General features: G+C 41.4%; 1 protein-coding gene and 1 long non-coding RNA gene across 2 annotated transcripts in view; both read left to right on the forward strand.

Moving 5' to 3' along the window:
- LOC147718107 (multidrug and toxin extrusion protein 2-like) overlaps positions 1-19,811 on the forward strand; it is a 464,065-nt gene that overhangs the window by 426,568 nt on the left and 17,686 nt on the right. The window lies entirely within an intron of this gene.
- On the forward strand, positions 16,817-19,481 carry LOC147718109 (uncharacterized). Its single transcript, XR_015295553.1, has 2 exons — positions 16,817-16,883; positions 18,106-19,481. It is a non-coding gene; the product is annotated as an uncharacterized LOC147718109 (long non-coding RNA).

Here is a 19,811-nt window from a genome sequence, read left to right on the forward strand (position 1 = left end):
ACAATGCCACATATGCCATACCCTCCTTGAACACAGAACTGCCAATATTCACCAATGCACTATTTACACTTAAACCTTGCGAATATGGATTGTCACCGCATATGCCAAGCATACAGGAAACTGCTTACGGCGAACATATAAGTCTTTAACAAGCAAAAACCTAGCCGAACAACGACCAATTAGCTGTACTTCCTCAATGCCATCAAATTTAATTTTTAAAAATTCAATTCCATCTCTACTTCTGTATGTCTCAAAATCAACAACATTACCCATTGATTCATTTACCAGACCTCTTTCAACATGTAAATTCCTTCTCAAAATGATTCGGCAATTTAAACACACATTCAAAGTCTTTTCAAAACCCGCAGCTTTAGATATAGTCTTCTCTAATGAATCCAATTTTGATTTCAAATTCTCAGACAAAATAATTGTTGCTCCCATATGCTCTACTCTGTCAATAGCTTCCAGTTTCACAATCTCTTGCTTTTCTAAATGCAACATTTTGTTGTTGAAGATGGCACATTCTGCAAGAGTTGGCATCAAACATATTCCGGATTTCTTCTCAGTAATTTTCTGCAAAATATTCTCAGGCACAACGTCTTGTTCTGGATATAAATTTGACAGTAATCGTGCATGTAAAGCTTCTTTCCCATGCTCAGTCACTTTTCCAATTCTAACATCTTGTAGAATATTCTTGTAATCTTCATCCTTCGCCTGACGCATATTTTCATGCAGTTCATCATAATTGAAGTTTAACCATATATTGACGTTGCCAATGCTCCCTAAGCACTTCCTGGTATCTTCATGCGTGAGCATTTTGAACACAGGTTGTCCTTTCACTGGTGTCAGCTGCAGAAGATCTCCAAAAACAATGATGTGTTTACCACCAAATAACACATCATACTCAGTTTTAAGAACTTCTTGCATTCTCAAATGCACAAAGGCAAGCATGACATTTGAAACCATGCTTACTTCGTCAATGATAAGAAGTTTCATTTTCCTCAAGACTCTTGAAACTTCACAACAAGCATCTCCAGATAACTTGTGGTATTGTAATTTGTTGTCATGCTCCACTGGCAGCATCAGTAGACGATGCAAAGTAATACCTTTAATGTTATGTGCTGCCAGTCCAGTTGGAGCGGTAACAACACAAGACAGCGATGACTCAGTCCTTTCCTGCAAATAACAAGAAATTGCTTTAATGAGGAAACTTTTTCCAGTTCCCGCTTCTCCACTCACGTACAGTCGGACAGGCTTCAACGACGTACATGAGCACTCTTTCTTCTCATGACTTAATCCATGATCAATTTGCTTGGTAACTTCGTCATATATTTTCCTCTGCTCAACGTTGAGTTGTTTTTCCAAGTCTTCTAAGTTAACCGCATCCTCCTGAGCATGTGCCATGGCTCTTTCCACTTCATTCATAGCAGTGGCAGCTTCATTTTCGATAACAGGTCCTCCTAGTGGATCCTGACTCAATGAAACAGAACTCTGACTGTCCTGAGAACTGTCTCTGGCAATCTCGGCTGCAATCGTTGCTTCCTGCTCAATTTCCAAAGTCAACATTTCTTGATATTTGGGAAAAGCAGGACATTCTATGGTCTCCTTGGCGGCAGTGAAAGAGTCTTTGTAAAAGAGGAAATCTCCAAGCAGTTCCTCTTCTGCACGCCAAGGCTTGAAAAGTTGCAAAAGTGCTAAATAGAAAAACTCCTTTTTTTCTGGAGATTCGCCACTCAATTTTCGATGGTTTACCAATTGGCATTTTCTTTGCTTGACCAGACATCCCTCACTTCCAATTACAGCATACACTCCTTTCTCAATATCTTCTTTGATGTTCCTCTTGAATATGTAATTTTGTAGAACCTCATACAAACAAACATTCTCAAGGTGACTGCTTCGATTTGGATAATATGTATCCAACATGTTGGTCTTCAAAATGTCGTTACTGTTTGGCTCCTTTTCCGCCAAATACTCAATTTCCCGCACAGGTTTCAGAACTCGATTACGTGTTGCAGCAAGACCAAGACTCGCCCAAACGATACTCGTGGATTTGGCATAAAGACTTGCTGAAGACAACCGGTCAGAACATTCGTAAGCTCCGATTTCTCGATGCGACAACATCTTCAGACTGAAACTGTACAACTTCTTGCTGAGGCTCTTTTCATGGGAAATGTCCTCCCACATATCCTTCAATTCTGTCTTTTCTTTTTTGGTGATGTAAGATGTCACATACCGAGCCACAGCCATACAGTTGTCAGCCACAAACTGTATATCCATGTTAGCATTCCACATGGACAAAATCACTGGGTTGTAGTCGTTGATGTACTTGGACTCTTCGTTCCTTTTCAAATTGTATGTATTTTTGGGTGATTTCCTCGTCACATTATGTCGCAGAGAAGACATCAAACTGTTTACTCTTCCTTTAGAAATCACCGGTCGTGGAAAGTTGAAACGACATTTGGTGTAGAACTTGTCCTTGTTTCTGAATTTACGACGACAGTACTTTCCACAACGATGGCTTTGGAAACGTAGCACTTGTTCTCTTAGGCTTTTCTTCTCCTTTGCGTTTGGAACAGCACACGTAGAATACTGTTCTATGAAACTCATCACTAAGTCATCCGGATCTGTTCCAAATTTAGGTGCATCCTTGATCCACAGCAGCATATGTATATGAGTAGCACCTCTTGCTTGGTACTCCTTTCTCCAGAAGAAATCCAACACCTCTCCAAGATGTGGATTCTTCTTATTCATGATGAAAGACATCATAGCTTCAAATCTATGATTGAAGTACCTGCATACATTGACTGGATCCAAAGAGCACAGTTCTCCGGGTGTCTTGAATTCGATGTTTTCAATGTTTGCATTTGCCTCTCGTAGAAATTCAAGTAAGTCTTCCCAGCCATACTCGGCACAGCTCAGATTGAGGAACCATGTCGGAGTTCCTAAGTTCCTCAGCATACATTTTAAATCACCATGACGACGGTACCAGTACTCATTAGTACCACGCTGACACGCCATGAGATTAATTAGGTGTGAATCCAACATACTGTCTTGGACATTGACTTTATGCATAAAGTCACTTGCCGAGATGTTTCGCATCTGTATACCACTTTTCAAGATGTGGTTCACTGCATATGACAGTCCAGACAGATCGCTTTCAAACAGGAGATGAAACAAATAGGGAATGCATTGACGAAACCTAGGATCTTCTGCATACAATCGTAAAGTCCGGTATTCAGAAGCAGGAATTTGATGAGGTCGCTCATCATATCTTCCTCCTTGACCTGTTGGAAATAGCTGTGGGAAACACCGAGCTTCCAAACTTTCCTCCCAAACACTAATGGGACTCCCTTTGGCTTGTTTCATTTGAAACAACTCAATAGCATTCCCCATGACTTCCTTGGAATGCAAAGGATGAACACTATAATGTTCATATATTTCTTCACTTTTAGAGGCTTCTACTTTCTCAATTTGGCCAGCACACAAATCGCTATCCTCTTCATCACTTACTTCCTCTTCTGCAAAATATACATTCTTATAGTACTTATTATTTTTTTTCAAATACAATGTTGCCTTTTTGACTTTCCTAACATCCACTAAATCTTGCCATATTTTCTTATTCTTTGCCGGAACCCCATTAACAAAGATAACCAGAGGTTCCTCTTCCACTTTTTCTACTCCAATTGTGTTAATGTTTTTGTTCAAATCTAGAGGCAAATAAACAACTCTTCCCTTTAATCCTCTCTGTAAATCTGATGGAGGCAACTTCCCTGTCTTTGGCTCCATTCTTACAATAGCCTGAAAGGGATGGATACTTTGAATCAAAATAGATTCATAAGTATTTAAATCCTTCAATTCAGAAGGAATCTCAACCAATTCCAGATTATTATGAACCGCCCTAGCAGGCATCTGGTTTTGGTTTAATTTGTTACAACAATAAGTACACACACGTTGATCCGATCCCAAATCAAAACAATTTTCTACCATCAAGTATGTTGCGAAATCCTTCCATTCACTATTATTTTCCCTTTCACTTTTTGCATATAAATCCACTAACTTACTCTGATTCTTATAATAAGTGCGTCGACAACACACACAAGTGAAATTAGGCCTCTCACTTGATTTCACCTGAAACGTGGCAATTTCCTTCTGAAAATTATCTGTACTGGAAACCTGTACATTATGTTTAACATTACCCTCTACTTTTGGGTCAATTTGAACATTCTTATCTTTACTTCCAAAGTAACAGAACTCAATTTGTTCACAAATATTCTTCACATCTATTTCAGAACCATGCAAAAGAGCAGCGCATAATTGTTTAAGCATAATTGCTGGACTCTTAGCATAATACAACATTCTCACTAATTTCCTCACTTTATTATGATGCACTGCTAGCATCCTGAAATGATGAAAAACACTCTGGCATACTCTCCTGGAAAGACAAGCCAGTGAATGACCATGCAAACCTGTCACTTCTCTCACTCTGCAAGGATCTAATTTTTGCAACAACTTCATTTTCTGCTTCAAACTTTTCTTATTAAATGTCCGTACAAAATCACAAAGCAAATTGATGGAATCCTGTCGCACACTGCAAATACTACTACACTTCCAAATGTACACAGGACCCTTAGGACGTCTTCCTAAAACCTCATTACCTAACACCTCTTCTGTCTCTGTTGTCACAAGTTTTTCTTTTTCAACTGGACAACCATCTTTCACTTCATAAGCTCGACCACTGGTGTCAACTGCAAGCACCAAATCATTATCCTGGAAATAACTCTCCTCATTAAAAAATGCCTCACAACTTGAACTATGCATCCATTCTCCGGAAAAAACTTCACAAAAATTACTACGATTAACTACTCTCTTCCATCTACTATTTGATTTGAAATCAGAAATTACCTTGTTTAGTTTCCTAATTCTATTGATTACCAAAATAAATAACTTTCGCTTAATTTCGAAAGACTGATCAATAATTTTCTCTACATTTTTCTTTTTCTTATAAAATGCCACTTTCTGTTGGCCTTTCTTAATATGTTTTAACACATTGACTATTATCCTGTTGCGGATCATTTGTTTTCGAATGTCCCTAAACTGTTGTTTCCTTCTACTATCATGCACAGAGTTATCTCTTGCTCTATCAGTAACATTTTTGATTGGCCTTTCCTTTCCGTTTAAATTGCTTCTCTTTTTCGGGACTGAAACATTTTCTGTAGAAATACTTTTTTTACTATAAATATTTCTTATGAATGTTTTCGTGGTCTTACCCGGTGCTTTCTTGGTGACTTGACAAGTTTTTTTTGTAGAGGACTGCTGCAGTAATAGATTAACCTGCTGTCTTTGACGTTTTGTAGCCTTTCTAATTCGATTCTTAGTTGGCATTTTCAAATTTTGAAATGATCTGCAGTTGAATCTGTGGTAAAATATAATAAAAAATGTTATTAACCACTATTACCAAACAGTAAATCAATAACAGTCATCAAAAACTTAACACCATGCTTGTTATTTTACAGCATGACACATCTGCCTAGATGCATCAAGTTGTAAATATGTCGCCACATAGCAAATATTTTCCACCACCACTGCGTCACAAAAGTGACGCACAGTGGTACAAAACAGGCATACACCTATCATAAATCTGTCCCTAACATTTTAAATGATTGATTCAGGATGACGATAAGGTGTGGCCTATCCAGAGGTTTGTTTGAGGTGAGGCCTACTCACGGTTGCAGATGAGATTTACGCTTGTTGAAGAATACAGAGGAGATAATACATGTGAAGGCCTACCAATGAAGTAAGTCATGTCCACTTCACTCTTGAACAAAGGCCAGATCTCTTTTGTGTCCGTGGACAGACCTAAACTTCATCTGCACAATGTCATTCATAAACTTGGGAAACACAGGTGATGTAATTGAAAAATGTGGAGTTTCTTTTCCTCAATTCACAATTACATCACCTGTGTTTCCTCAGTGACTTAAAATGTCCTTAAGACACATGAAACCGTTTTTTGATTGCCCTTGCACCATTTTTGGGTCACTATTAACATGGCTATGTAACTCCAAGAATCAAAATCTAAATTTGCCAAGCACAGGTGGGAGCATATTTACAAGAAACTTGCCCCACGAAGAAAGCTCTTCAATTTAAATGGGAAAAAAATAATAACAGACCCTCAAATGCCTTATAAATATGCCCCAAACAACCTATGAAGCTCTAGCAGTACATATCCAGAAATGTAATTGATTTCAAAAAACGTTTTTAAACACAACATATCTGTTTCAGCTTACATGAGAGACCATGGAATGGGCTCCATGTACAACAATAACTTGCGTTACTGCATGCAAGATATCTACACAGAATGTGCAATTACAATTTCTCAAAGAAACAAAATCTTTTTGTATATCACTTGAGACAAAGCAACATTTTAAAAACACAGCTTTCTTCATAATTTTCTCCTTAAATCATACTATTCTCTATCTAAATTAAATAAATCTTTTCTCACCTTAGCAAATACTTTTTGAGTTTCAAAACAGTCTCAGAAATACACCAAATTGTCTTCAGCAGAACAAAGAGTATGCACTCCAGAGGCTGCAGCTATAGAAAGCACAGAAATGCTGATATTCATTACACATATCTCTCATGATAGCCAATCAAAACTCTTCCCTCACTTTTTTCAAATCAAAACCCTTCCCCCCTCTTCCCTCTCTGCCTTTTTTGCATAGCAACCACCTCCTGAAAGACCTCTGATGTTTGCAAGTTCACACAACAATGTTTCAATTGAACTCTGAACTCTCAGTGCACCTGCGTATCCAGTGCAATCTTTTATTAAATGTTTTTTCCTTGACCAGTCAAATTACATCTTTCAAAGAACACATCCATGCACCCTAACTTTCTGTTTTCAGAAATGGAAATCCACCAATCACTGCTAGTGAATCATTAGCACTGAAACGCCACAGTTTTTTTTTCTTTACAAACTCCTACTGTTTCATCTGCCATTTCATTACCACACTTCATCTGACTGCAGCAGAAACTTCTCTCACCATGTTTACTGTCTGGATTGTTGGACATAGTTACATCTACTGGGCTCAAAGGTATGCTGAGAACAGAAATTTACCTAACCTCAATTTACAAGATGTGGAAATTAAGTGGTTTGGCCACAGAGGATTAAAATGTCACCAATTGATACCATTGGTGAAAACCTTTATGCATTTGCCAAAACCTGACCTGTTAATTGTGCACTGTGGAGGTAATGATTTGGGCACTTTGACTGGAGTAGGTCTGGAAAGGCTTTTAAAGGACACCTTTGAGCAATTAATGGCACTTTTTCCTCAAACTGCCTTGGTATATTCAAATATATGCCAAAGACAGAAATGGAGGTGGTCCAACCAATTTTGTCCACAAATTGAGAAGTCGAGGAAGCATGTAAACAAATCTGTTTCAGCTTACATGAGAGACCATGGAATGGGCTCCATGTACAACAATAACTTGCGTTACTACATGCAAGATATCTACAGAGGAGATGGAGTTCACTTCTCAGATGAGGGCAACAGAATTTTCATTCTGAATTTAAGACTGTGCATTGGTACCTACTTATAAGTACCTAAATGTACCATAATCCCAAAAGCTCTTCTCAGAGCTACCCTACATCTGATCACTCACAATTATTATTTTTTTCTAACTTTCTTCACTAATTTTCAACAAAGTAGGCTCCCCGGAACGCTATCCGGTACGCGAACCGAAAGCTAACCTCGCGGAATTCCATAAAAAAATGTTTTTTTTCGCACATATAAGCCTCCTCAGCCACCCTCAGAAAACCTAGGGGGTCAAGATAAGTCTACCGTGCCCCCTTCTACCCATTCAGATCATTATTTGCCCTCCATCTTATATCTTAATTCGACCGAAACACAAAATGGTGGACTCCCGTAACGCTGCTGGTTCGCGAACCGGGACGCTTTCCGGGAAGCGGTCCAATAAAAAAGGTGGGAAAGTAATTTACAGAAAAACGACTGGAGACACTCTCACCAAATATACATTAGCTCATACTACATACCAATCCCTTTCATTTTCACAAATTTGATTGAAATTCCATTTAGCCATTTAGCCTGTAGACCTCTCTAAATACCGTGAGGTAAATTACTTCACAAAACACATCTGAAGTGTTGGAATTGACAACCAATGAAAATGTTACTTTCATTTTCTACTTTTATTACCTGACATTTGATTGGTTATATACCTGAATATATATAAAGGAAGAGAAGGAAACACAGCCATTTTGACTACTACTTCTTGTTGTACATTTCAATTGGATTTTCACTAATCACTTCAACTTCTTTGTAAAGGTAAGTTGTTATTTTTAAAACTGAAGTATATTGTGCACTATAAGTTAATATGGTAAACTTTTTCTGATAGTTATATACTATCCCTCTGTAGTAGTTATAGATTTAGATAGACTTCTCTGTTATAGTTATGGATGGAGTTAGGCTTCTCTTGTATAATTATGAATTTACTTACGTTAATTCACATACACTTTTTTATATTCCTACTTCCACTCTGATACTATACACTGCCCAAAGATAAATTCACTGATAAAAACTGCCTATCTAAAATTATTCCCAACAGTGCCCTATCTCTACTAATATATATATTTTTTATCCAAATTTCAGGCAAAATGGAAGGCGAACACAAAGTTGAATTTCAAATTGTCCTGCAAGAGAGCAGCCAAGAAATAATTGATCCAAATTATATTGAATTTATGGATGAAACTTGGGACCAAGAACTACTGCAATGTGTGCAAGCAGTAGATGACCTCCTTCAAAATGAGGACATTTTACACCCTCAGAAATTACAAACTATGTTCAATGAAAATAATGACATTTCAGACAGTGAAATGTTAGAAAGTTTATTAAATTTTGAAACACAATCACAATAATAAATAATTGCTTAAAAAATAAAGAAATTAAAAAATAATCAACAAAACCAACAATCAATTAACATACAGTATTTGAAAAGTCTATCATTCTTTTTTCCTTATAGTACGCTCCCCAGAACGCTTCCCGGTTCGCGAACCGGACGCTCCCCACGCAAAAAAAAAAGAATTTTTTTTTTTTTTGCCCTGCCGGGCCCTTTTAAAACCTCCACATAAAACCTAGGGGGTCAAGGAGGATCTACTATGCCCCCTTATGGTAATTTCCCCCTTTGTTTTGGCCTCCTCTTGTCTCTCGATCCTACCGAGAGACAAGATGGCAGCCGCTCCGGACTGTTTAGAATGTTGACAGACACCGAAGAGCCAATCAGCTTCGCTTCGCAAAGTTCCGTTACGCGTCAAGTACGCGAACCGGAGCGCAGCCCAGAGCGCGCTTACAGATATATATCTTTTTTTGAACGTTAATTTCTCAAAATCCACTGGAGCACATATATTGAGACTTAGCAAAGGCACATCGGGCTAACAGTCCCTACAATTTTGCCAAGTTTCGTGCAAATCCATTCAGCCGTTCGGGCTAAAAGTGAGGCCAACCGCCCTATGGAAATTAACATGGGAAAAACGCCTTTTGGGACCCCCTTTTTTCTCGGCCCCCCCTTGACGAACCCCCCCCAAATTTTCAGGGGCTGCTCAGAAACAAAATGTGCCATTTTCCTGAAAATTTCAGCCGATTCCGTCCACAAACGCCAAAGTTATTAGACATAGAATTTTCAAAAATCCCATAGGGAAAAATTCCTAACTATATATACCTACTGGCGACCGCCAGTAGGTAATATATTACCTACTGGCGGTCGCCAGTAGGTATATATAGTTAGGATTTTTTTCCTATGGGATTTCTGAAAATTGTATGCCGAATAACTTTGTTGTTTGTGGAAGGAATTGGCTGAAATTTTCAGGAAAATGGCACATTTTGTTTCTGAGCAGCGCCTGAAAATTAGGGGGGGTTTCATAAAGGGGGGGCCGAGAAAAAAGGGGGGTCCCAAAACGCGTTTTTCCCATTCATTTTTCCATAGGGCGGTTGGAATCACTTTTAGCTCGAACGGCTGAATGGATTTACACGAAACTTGGCAAAATTGTTGATATGGTTTGCCCGACGTGCCTTTGCTATGTCTCAATATATATGCTCCAGTAGATTTTGAGAAATTAACGTTTTAAAAAACAGATATATCTGTGACAGCGCTCTGGTTAGCGCTCCAGTTCGCGTACCTGACGCGTAACGGAACTTCGAGAAGCGAAGCTGATTGCTCTCCGGTGTCTGTCAACATTCTAAACAGTCCGGACCGGCCGCCATCTTGTCTCTCGGTAGGATCGAGAGACAAGAGGTGGAGAAAAACGAAGGGGGAATTTAATGAAAGGGGGCAAGGTAGACCCCTCCTGACCCCCTAGGAATGATGTGGGGGTTATTAAAGGGTCACGTGGGGCAAATAAAAAAAATTAGATTTTTCGCGGTAGAAGGGCTTCCCGGTACGCAAACCGGGTAGCTCACCGGTAGCGTAACGGGAGTTCGCCATTTTGTGTTTCAGATGAAATAAATCACAAGATGGAGGGAAAACAATGCGGGAAATGGGTATAAGGGGGCACGGGAGACGTATCCTGACCCCCTAGGTTTTCTGAGGGTGGCTGAGGAGGCTCATATATGTCGGAAAAAAAAAACAAATTGAATTTTTTGCGTGATTAGCTGCCGGTACGCGAACCGGGTAGCGAACCGGGTAGCGAACCGGGTAGCGAACATAAGTGAAAATTAGTGAAAAAAGGTACATCCGAAATTTAAAAAGAGTAATTATAGTTAAGGTAGCTCTGAAAAGGGCTTTTGGGTTCTGTGTAAGTTCTAGGTACTGTTATGGCTGTCTTTCTGCCAGCCCTCTGGAGAAGGAGAATGATGGAGAGTGACTCCAGCCTATCACCCTCATAGCATAGGGATTAGGCCGATAGACAGGGACCCTGTCTTATAGATATAAGGGCATTTTCGTGCCATTTCCCTTAGAGTAAGGCTTATGAATTTAAGTTAGGGGTTAGATATATGGGTATTAGTCATGATTTACTCATTTGCTAACATGCCGATCTGTTTCTCATGGAGCTATGTATATTATGGGCTCCGTAGGCCTTAAGCGAGACAGACTCCATTTTGCTTTCTGCCTGGTAGCTCGAGAAGGCTTTCTAGGTGAAGTGTAATGTTTTAGTTTCAAGCTGTTGTTCGCTTGGAGAGAACCGGTTCAGGCTGACCCTTATCGAAGGAATGTATTTTTCTCCACTCCGAAGACACAACTTCAGGCCGGCCGGCTGGGAAAGTGTCCTTGGTACGGGGAGGTACAAGAATTTGGTGGGCGGCAGGTTACTGGCCGTGAATTTCCATGAAGGAACGGGCTTTGATATTAGTGAAGGTGTTAGTCTTTCAGTCAGTCAGTCCGTAGGCGGCATCTAGCCGTTAGCATCTCTGCCATTATTCATTTTCATGGTGGACCAGTCGCCATCTTTGAAGTCGGAGAAAGATTTAAGACCGAAACTCTCTGAAAATAGACTGAACGAGAAGTGGCGCGGAGCGCACTAAATACAGAGAGAGAGAGACGGTAGCTAATTAACAGCAAGGTTCCGAGGTCCTGAGGGAGAGCAGACGAGTTTGAGCCTATCAGTGCAGACGTGTACCTGTGACGGCTGAGGGTGACTGCAAGGCGAGCCAGGACCCTGAGACGAGACAGGAGCCTAGATGACTGCCGAGTCCCGATTTCCCGTTAACCAGGTGAAGTCCGACCAATCTTTATAGTGCGTGCACCCTAATCTTTCCCTTTTATTTCTTGTGCAAATGTAATGCTGCATAGTAATGTGATTTATGTTTATGGTTAATAAATGCCCTAATTCATATAGAATTACCGTGTGCCTGGTGCTTATGTTCAATCTTGGTGAACGCAACTCCTAGGTGAAAGCTAGGCGCATGAATGGACGAGTAATCCCAATCAGGTAAGTGGTGATCACACAAATAGGGAGTGAGTGAACCTCTGATGTCAAAAGCAACGAGTACACTATACAATCTGGACCCATATCCAAAGTTATTATTGTAGTTTTATCCTAAGTAGACTGTCGAGATATCATCCCAATAATGTTTCATAGGAATGTGGTCGTCGTTGATATGCGGCGTTAATGAGAACGGCAGGAGGGATACTGCCGTGTAAAGCCACCGGATTGTGGTATAAGACTAAGTGAGAGCGTCAGGGGGGATACTGACGTTTATGTTTCGCAGGATCGCGAACGCTGGAAAAGGGAGCATTGGGTTCTGCAGGCCCGTGTGTAGACACGCCGGATTGTGTGTCAGATCTGCCCTGGGGTAGAATGGTCTGGGTCAGGGTGACCGCGAGGCCAACCGATGTGAATAAGATATTGTAGAACATCCATATATGTATATTGTCATTCCCCATTCTTAGGTGCGACCTGTATATTCATCGTTATATCTACTCAGTGTAAATACGATCTAAGAAGGGAAGGTGAGTACGTTTTGGCTGGGTCACAGGGGCCCCTGGGGGCTGATCCCATCTAAACAGAAAATCCAGCCATTACATCTGGCGTCACGAACTGTTTACGAAGCCTGTGTGCATTGTGTTGTTTTCATCTCGTTGGTTTGCGCTCGGCTTGTACGTATAAAATTTTGTTTATAATTGTGTATATATTTTTTGTGTATCATTATGTTTGTGAAAAAATCATCGTCGGTTTTCAAATTACCGATTCAGATTCCCGGCTGGGAGTCTACGCCTTACGAGGCTTTGGCCCGTGAGTGGGCTGATTCTACTGGTTTGAGCGAAAATTGGTCTTCATTCTTGGAGCAGGCGGAGCCTGCTGATGTGATTTCGTGCCTACAGAAAGCGCCAGTAGTGAAGGGTGATGAGCTTCCTATTTTAGGACGCAGAGGGTGGATTATTCTTAATGCATACAGAATAATGCATGAGAGGGTTGTGCAACTACAGAAACAGTTTAAAGATTCGGAAGGACAGTGTGTCGAGTTGCAAAATGCGCACACTTTGTTGCGTTGTCAAAATAAATTGCTTGCCGATAAACTTGAAACATATCAGACCATTGCCGAAAGGGCTGCGGTCCGTATTGCACGATATAAGTATAAACATCGTCGTGGACGTGTGTCTTCACGCAAAGTGCGTATGGTTGTAGCAAAGGCTGGAATGGATTGGAACCCCGATGAGTGGGACGGTAATATCTGGGATTCTCATACTTCTGACTCCTCGGCAGAGGAGGGTGACAAGCGCGAGTCTCCTCGCTCCGGACGTGATTGTAAATCTGCTTCGTGCATTGATTCAGCTCCCGATTGTGACCGTGCTCGTTCTTCCCGTGCGGATGACGTAGCTTGCCCTGATTGTGATGTTAAATCTAAGATGCGGGCTTCCTCGGAAGCTCTTCCCGCAGTTTCTGCTCACCCGATTTTTCGACGGAAATTACAACAAGCCCCTGGTAATCCGGGTGGTATCGCTCTTGACTGTATTGAAGATTTTACTCAGCAGGAGATCAGTGACATCCTGCAACGATTTAAACAACGACCTGGTGAGACCTTACTTACCTGGATGGTGCGCCTTTATGAGCTTGGCGCTTCCGGTATTATGCTCGATGCCGTTGATTGCTTACGATTTTGCTCTTTGAGTTCTGATTCTACTATTCAGGACCATTTTCGGAATTTTAATGGTAATGTTCAAACTTCTTTGCTCCAGCTTGCGTCTGATGGCTGTAATCATAAATATCCAACTGAGTCTGATTGGCCCTCTGATGAAAAGCCGTGGTATACTCTGCGCGATGCGTCGCAACGTTTAAAGGAAGAAGTCATGAAAACCTGTATCTTCCTTAGTACTGCTGACAGATTATTGGATGGTCTTTTAACATCTTCTGTGCGTAATCGCATCATCCGTTCTTCTCCTGTTGCTTACAAGCAGGTCATGATGACATTGTTGATTAATCAAACTGGCAATCCTTTGTCTGCTGTGCTCGAGTCTGTTCGTCAGCTTGGTGAGCTGGGTGAATGGTTTAAACCTGAAAGACAATCCCGACCTGAGGGTCGTACTGGTGGGGACTATAAGTTCTCTAGACGTGACATGTTTCTTGCTCTCATTGCTGATGGTGTGAAAAGGGAAGAGATCGATGGTGAACCCAATAATATCCTATGGGATATGTTCCGTAAGCGTGGTTTGGATCGGAAGGAAGGTGCCCGTCGTGTGCGAAAGAATGATTATGATCGTGGTTCGGATGACAGTGGTGATGAGAGACGACGTGTGAATTCTGATCGCCGTGATGACCGGCGCCAAGAACGTGGTGGTTCCCCCCGTCGTAGTGATGGGAGGGGGAGAGAGGATGATCGTGAAAGGGGAAGAGATGATCGTGGTTCTAGCAGACATAGAGATGCAAGGAGTTATTCCCCTGATATACGAAGGAGGGAGGATCGTAATAGACTCTCTGACCGTAATTCACAATTTTTTGAACATGATACTAATCCGTTTCGTACTGGAGACGGATATGAACAAGAAATTCTGATACCGAAGAAAACTGAAAACATCTACCCTGATCTGTCTTGGTTGACTGAACGCAGAAAAAATGACTAGGAAATAGGTCAAGCTCCGGTACGCAGGTGGGCCCACAGAGATTACAGACCATATGTAGATATTGAGATTTTTTGGAAACATCGTAATATCCAAAGGGCCCGAGCGTTGGTTGATACTGGGGCGGAGGCCACTTTAATTCATGGCAAGTCGAGAAAATTTCATGGACAATCTTTCACAATTACCGGGTTGGGTGGTAAGGAAACACCCGCAGTTCAAACTGCACTTGAAATTAAAATTGGTAGGATTCCTCGTAGAGAATACTCTGTGTTGGTTGTGCCACTTTTGGAATACATTATTGGAATTGACATTTTGAAAGGTATGACTTTGCATTTGGATGATGGTTACTATCAGTTTGGTACTAGACAGTACATTTCGACCAGACCCGTACGGGTTGGCCGTTTACGCATGCCACCTATTAAGATCCCTTTAGCAACGAAAGTGATTTCTCAGAAACAATATCGCATCCCAGGTGGTCATGAAGAAATTACAGCTACGATTCAGGATTTGGTTGACGCGGGAGTCATTACTCCGGTCACATCCGCTTGGAATAATCCTGTTTGGCCCGTGCGCAAAAGTGACAACTCTTGGCGCATGACTGTTGATTATCGAGAATTGAACAAACATACACCTAAATTGACTGTGGCAGTGCCCGACATTGTTACATTGATTGAGAGAATTCAAAAGCATCCTGGTACATGGTATGCTTCTATCGATATTGCTAATGCATTCTTTTCGATTCCAATTGCCCCCGAATGCCAAGAACAATTCAGTTTTACATGGAATGGACGTCAAATGACGTTCCGGAGTCTTCCTCAAGGCTATGTACATAGCCCTACAATCTGTCACCGGCTGGTGGCGGAACATTTGTCTGAAGTGCCTACGATTCCACAAGTTCAGATTTGTCATTATATTGACGACATTTTGATTCAAGGTGAAACGCAAGACCGAGTACAGTCTCATTTAGATCAGATCATTGACTGTTTGCGAGCAAAAGGCTGGGAAATTAATCCTGATAAATTACAAACTCCATCCCAAGCTGTGAAATTTCTAGGAATTAATTGGCATGAAGGTCACAGAGAAGTGATCCCACAAGTTAAACGTAAAATACTTGATTTTGCTGTTCCCAGAAATAGGAAAGAGGCGCAATCCTTTATTGGGTTGTTTGGATTTTGGCGCCAACATATTCCACATTTGAGTCAAATCTTGGCTCCACTGTATCGAGTCACTCGTAAAAAGAATGCGTTTGAGTGGGGTGAACCTCAACAGACTGCTTTTGATTTGGCTAAAGAAGCTATTCAGTATGCTTTGGATTTGTGGCCCGTGAGTGAGGGTAATGTGGATTTGAATGTGTCCGTGGAAGGTCTGTATGCCAATTGGAGTTTGTGGCAAAAGCAGGGCAGACAAAAAGTGCCATTAGGTTTTTGGACCAAAAAGCTACCAGAGGCTGGTGAGCGTTATTCTCCTTTTGAAAAACAGTTGCTTGCTTGTTATTGGGCTCTGGTGGACACCGAGCAATTGACTTTAGGCCATGCTGTGATTTTGAGGCCTGAGATTCCCATCATGCAGTGGGTTTTGAGTTCACCGAAGTCCCATCGAATTGGACATGCTCAGGAGGCTAGTGTGATTAAATGGAAATGGTACATTCAGGACAGGGCACGTGTGGGTCCGAAAGGTGTGGCGGTTTTACATGAGCGAGTGGCGCAGGCGCCCTCCAATGAAGCTGAGAGTGAGCGTTCGGTTCCCGTAGTGCAGGAGTCTCCCGTGAAGTGGGGTAAATCATTTGATGATCTGTCCGTGGAGGATAGAAAACATGTGTGGTTTACGGATGGTTCTGCGAAGTTCATTGGTGACAAGAGACATTGGAAAGCTGTCTCCTATAACCCGACTACTAAGAAATTGTTGAGCACAACTGGAGACGGTAAGAGTAGTCAATATGCTGAACTTTATGCGATTTACCAAGTTTTGAAACAAGAGTTACCAGGTACATGTCATATTTTCACTGATTCTTGGTCCACTGCAAACGGACTAGCGGTGTGGTTGCCTACATGGCACTCGCACAATTGGGAATTGCACTCCAAGGAATTATGGGGTAAAGAATTGTGGCAAGAAATTTGGGAACTGCTTCCGCACAGTACTGTAACAATCTTTCACGTGGATGCTCATACTCCAATAGATTCCCTTGACAAATTTTTCCATAACATTGCAGATGAACAGTCTAAAATTTCTGAGGCAGTGGTTGACATGCAGGATTCTGATTTGGCGGGATTGGCGAAATGGGCCCATCAGAAAGCAGGACATTTTGGAGAGAAAGCCACTAACAGGTGGGCTGCTGATAGAGGAATTCATATTCCCTTTTCTTTAATTAAAGATGCCATTCTACATTGCCCCATTTGCCAGCATTCTAGAAAGAAAGAGGTGCCTCAAATTGTTCGAGGTCACTTACATCGAGGTAAATTGCCCGCCCAAATTTGGCAGATTGATTATATTGGTCCGCTCCCTATGAGCAGAAATTGTCAATACGTTTGTACAGCAGTTGATACTTATAGTGGCCTTTTGGTCGCTTTCCCTTGCAAGAATGCTACCCAAGTGAATACAATTAAAACCCTGGAACTGATTATTCTATATTATGGTGTCCCATTCCAAATTCAATCGGATAATGCATCCCACTTTCGTGGAAGATTGGTGCAGGAATTCTGTATGGAAAACAATATCGACTGGGTATTTCACATTCCATATTATCCACAAGCTTCAGGACTGATTGAGAGAATGAATGGTTTGTTGAAAGAACAGTTGCGCAAGTTGACTGATGACCGTTACAGCCAGTGGAGAGATGTCTTACTTCAAGCTTTGTTAATACTTAATAATCGTCCTTTGTTGCATGCTGAATCTCCTTTGATGCGTTTGTTTCCTCCACATGTTGATGCAAAACCTAATTCTGTTGCTGCTACGGTCACATATTGGGAAATTACCCCCGGTGCTTTGGCTCCGTGTAGAGCTACTCCAGGTTCCGCAGGCCTCGACCTGCATGCTTTAAATGATGTACACTTCCCAGGAAAAGATCGAATCATTGTTGAAACTGGCATTGGTGTCTCTATACCTGCCGGTAGTTTTGGATTAATTGCCCCTAGATCTGGCCTGGCCCTGAAAGGTGTTCAAGTCCTTGGTGGTGTGATCGACAGTGATTATCAGGGAGAGATTAAGGTTCTCTTGCTTAATAGCAGTGAGATGGATTTGTTTATCAAAAAGTCTGACCGTGTTGCTCAGTTATTGATTATGCCTGTCTTCAGTGGTGAGATCAAAAAAGGCTCTGCCCCAACGTTGCTAACTGTGCGTGGACAAAAAGGCTTCGGATCATCTGATCTTCCTGGAGCTAAAATATGGGTGCAATCGCCTAAAAATCCTCCTGAACAGGCTGATATTATTGCGACCGGTCATGACAACACCGTTTTGGTGATGAAGCCAGGGAAAGATGGCTGGGAAGCTGTCCCAGCTGACAAATGTTATTTACGAGAATGATTAAGGCCTGTGTTTGTATTCTTTCAGATCATTCTCTGGACTGCTGCTGCAGGATGTGTCGGCGCTGGACTCCTTTTGGCCTGCTACGCCGGGAGAGGAGAGGATCTACCGACGCCGAGTGATGGGATAACAAGAGCTACGCGATCCGCGTGGCAGAAGTCCTCCAATTTCTGGATCACACTCGCGAAGCGAGTGACGAACTCTCCGCATTTTTGCCTTACCCCCATGAAGAGCGTTACTGACATATTATCGACCTGTTTGGTCGCTGTCCCCGCATCTACTGAAACCCTTCGTCATGTATTTAATATATCCAATGCCCGACCTAATGTCATTTTGGGCGACTTCTTGGCCCATGAATATTGTCCCTCATGTACTCTTCTTCCAGACCAAGATGTCCTACTTAATTCCAGAATCACTACTTTTAATATTACCCCTGGTGACCTTTGCTTCATGATGACCTGTAATCCTAAAGCCATCTCTGAATGTTTGCGGTTGAAACTCCAAGCCGCTACTACTTTTTCATTTCACCAGCGTTTGTTATGTATGAAAAGACTTCCTAATTCATGTTTTTCAGTGAAGAACAATATGACTTGCAAAAGTTTAGTTGTTGCCACTAGCCATTATCGTTCAATGTTGTTACCGGCTGGATGGCTCTTTTCATGCGGGAATTCATCTTGGCCCTATATTCCTGCGAATATTTCTGGTGGCCCATGTGCCATCACTAGATTAAGTTTGCTAATGTTTTCTTCACATCCTCCTTCACATTCCCGTATTGTTCGAGACTCTATGTCATTGCATGAAGACTGTGATTCCTCTGTTCATCTTTTTTCCAAATCTGAATATCTTGGTTTAGCTTTTTCTATTATTGGTGTTCCTGCATTGGCCGTTTATAATGCCAAAACAATCGGCAAAATGGCCTGCTGGATGGTTAAATCGATCAACCAGACTTCTACTGTTTTATCAGATTTATTATTAGATTCCCAAGGTGAACGTAGAGCTATTTTACAAAATCGTGCAGCCATCGATTATTTACTGTTAAAACACGGGCATGAATGCTCTGAATTTGAAGGTCTGTGCTGTTTTAATTTATCTGACCATTCCAAAGATATCCAATCCCACATTAATAAACTCCACGACTTGACTGCAGAAATTAGAGAACACATAGATCAGGGTTTCTTTGACTGGCTTTTTAATTGGCTCCCTGACATGCATTTTTTACGACAAATTTTGGGAGGGGTTATTATTGTTGTCTGTGTCCTTATAGTGATTTGCTGCTTCATTCAGTGTATCCCTTCCCTGCTACAATTTTTTAGAGTTACAAAGAGTCGTAGATCAGTTAGTTTTGTTTCATATTATTCGTCTACTGACGTTAGTTCCATTTAGTTTGTGGATGATAGACTGAAGTCAAGGGGTGTAATGTTATGGCTGTCTTTCTGCCAGCCCTCTGGAGAAGGAGAATGATGGAGAGTGACTCCAGCCTATCACCCTCATAGCATAGGGATTAGGCCGATAGACAGGGACCCTGTCTTATAGATATAAGGGCATTTTCGTGCCATTTCCCTTAGAGTAAGGCTTATGAATTTAAGTTAGGGGTTAGATATATGGGTATTAGTCATGATTTACTCATTTGCTAACATGCCGATCTGTTTCTCATGGAGCTATGTATATTATGGGCTCCGTAGGCCTTAAGCGAGACAGACTCCATTTTGCTTTCTGCCTGGTAGCTCGAGAAG

This window comes from Lissotriton vulgaris, chromosome 4_2, assembly GCF_964263255.1.
Source record: "Lissotriton vulgaris chromosome 4_2, aLisVul1.2, whole genome shotgun sequence".
NCBI classification, from domain to species: domain Eukaryota; kingdom Metazoa; phylum Chordata; class Amphibia; order Caudata; family Salamandridae; genus Lissotriton; species Lissotriton vulgaris.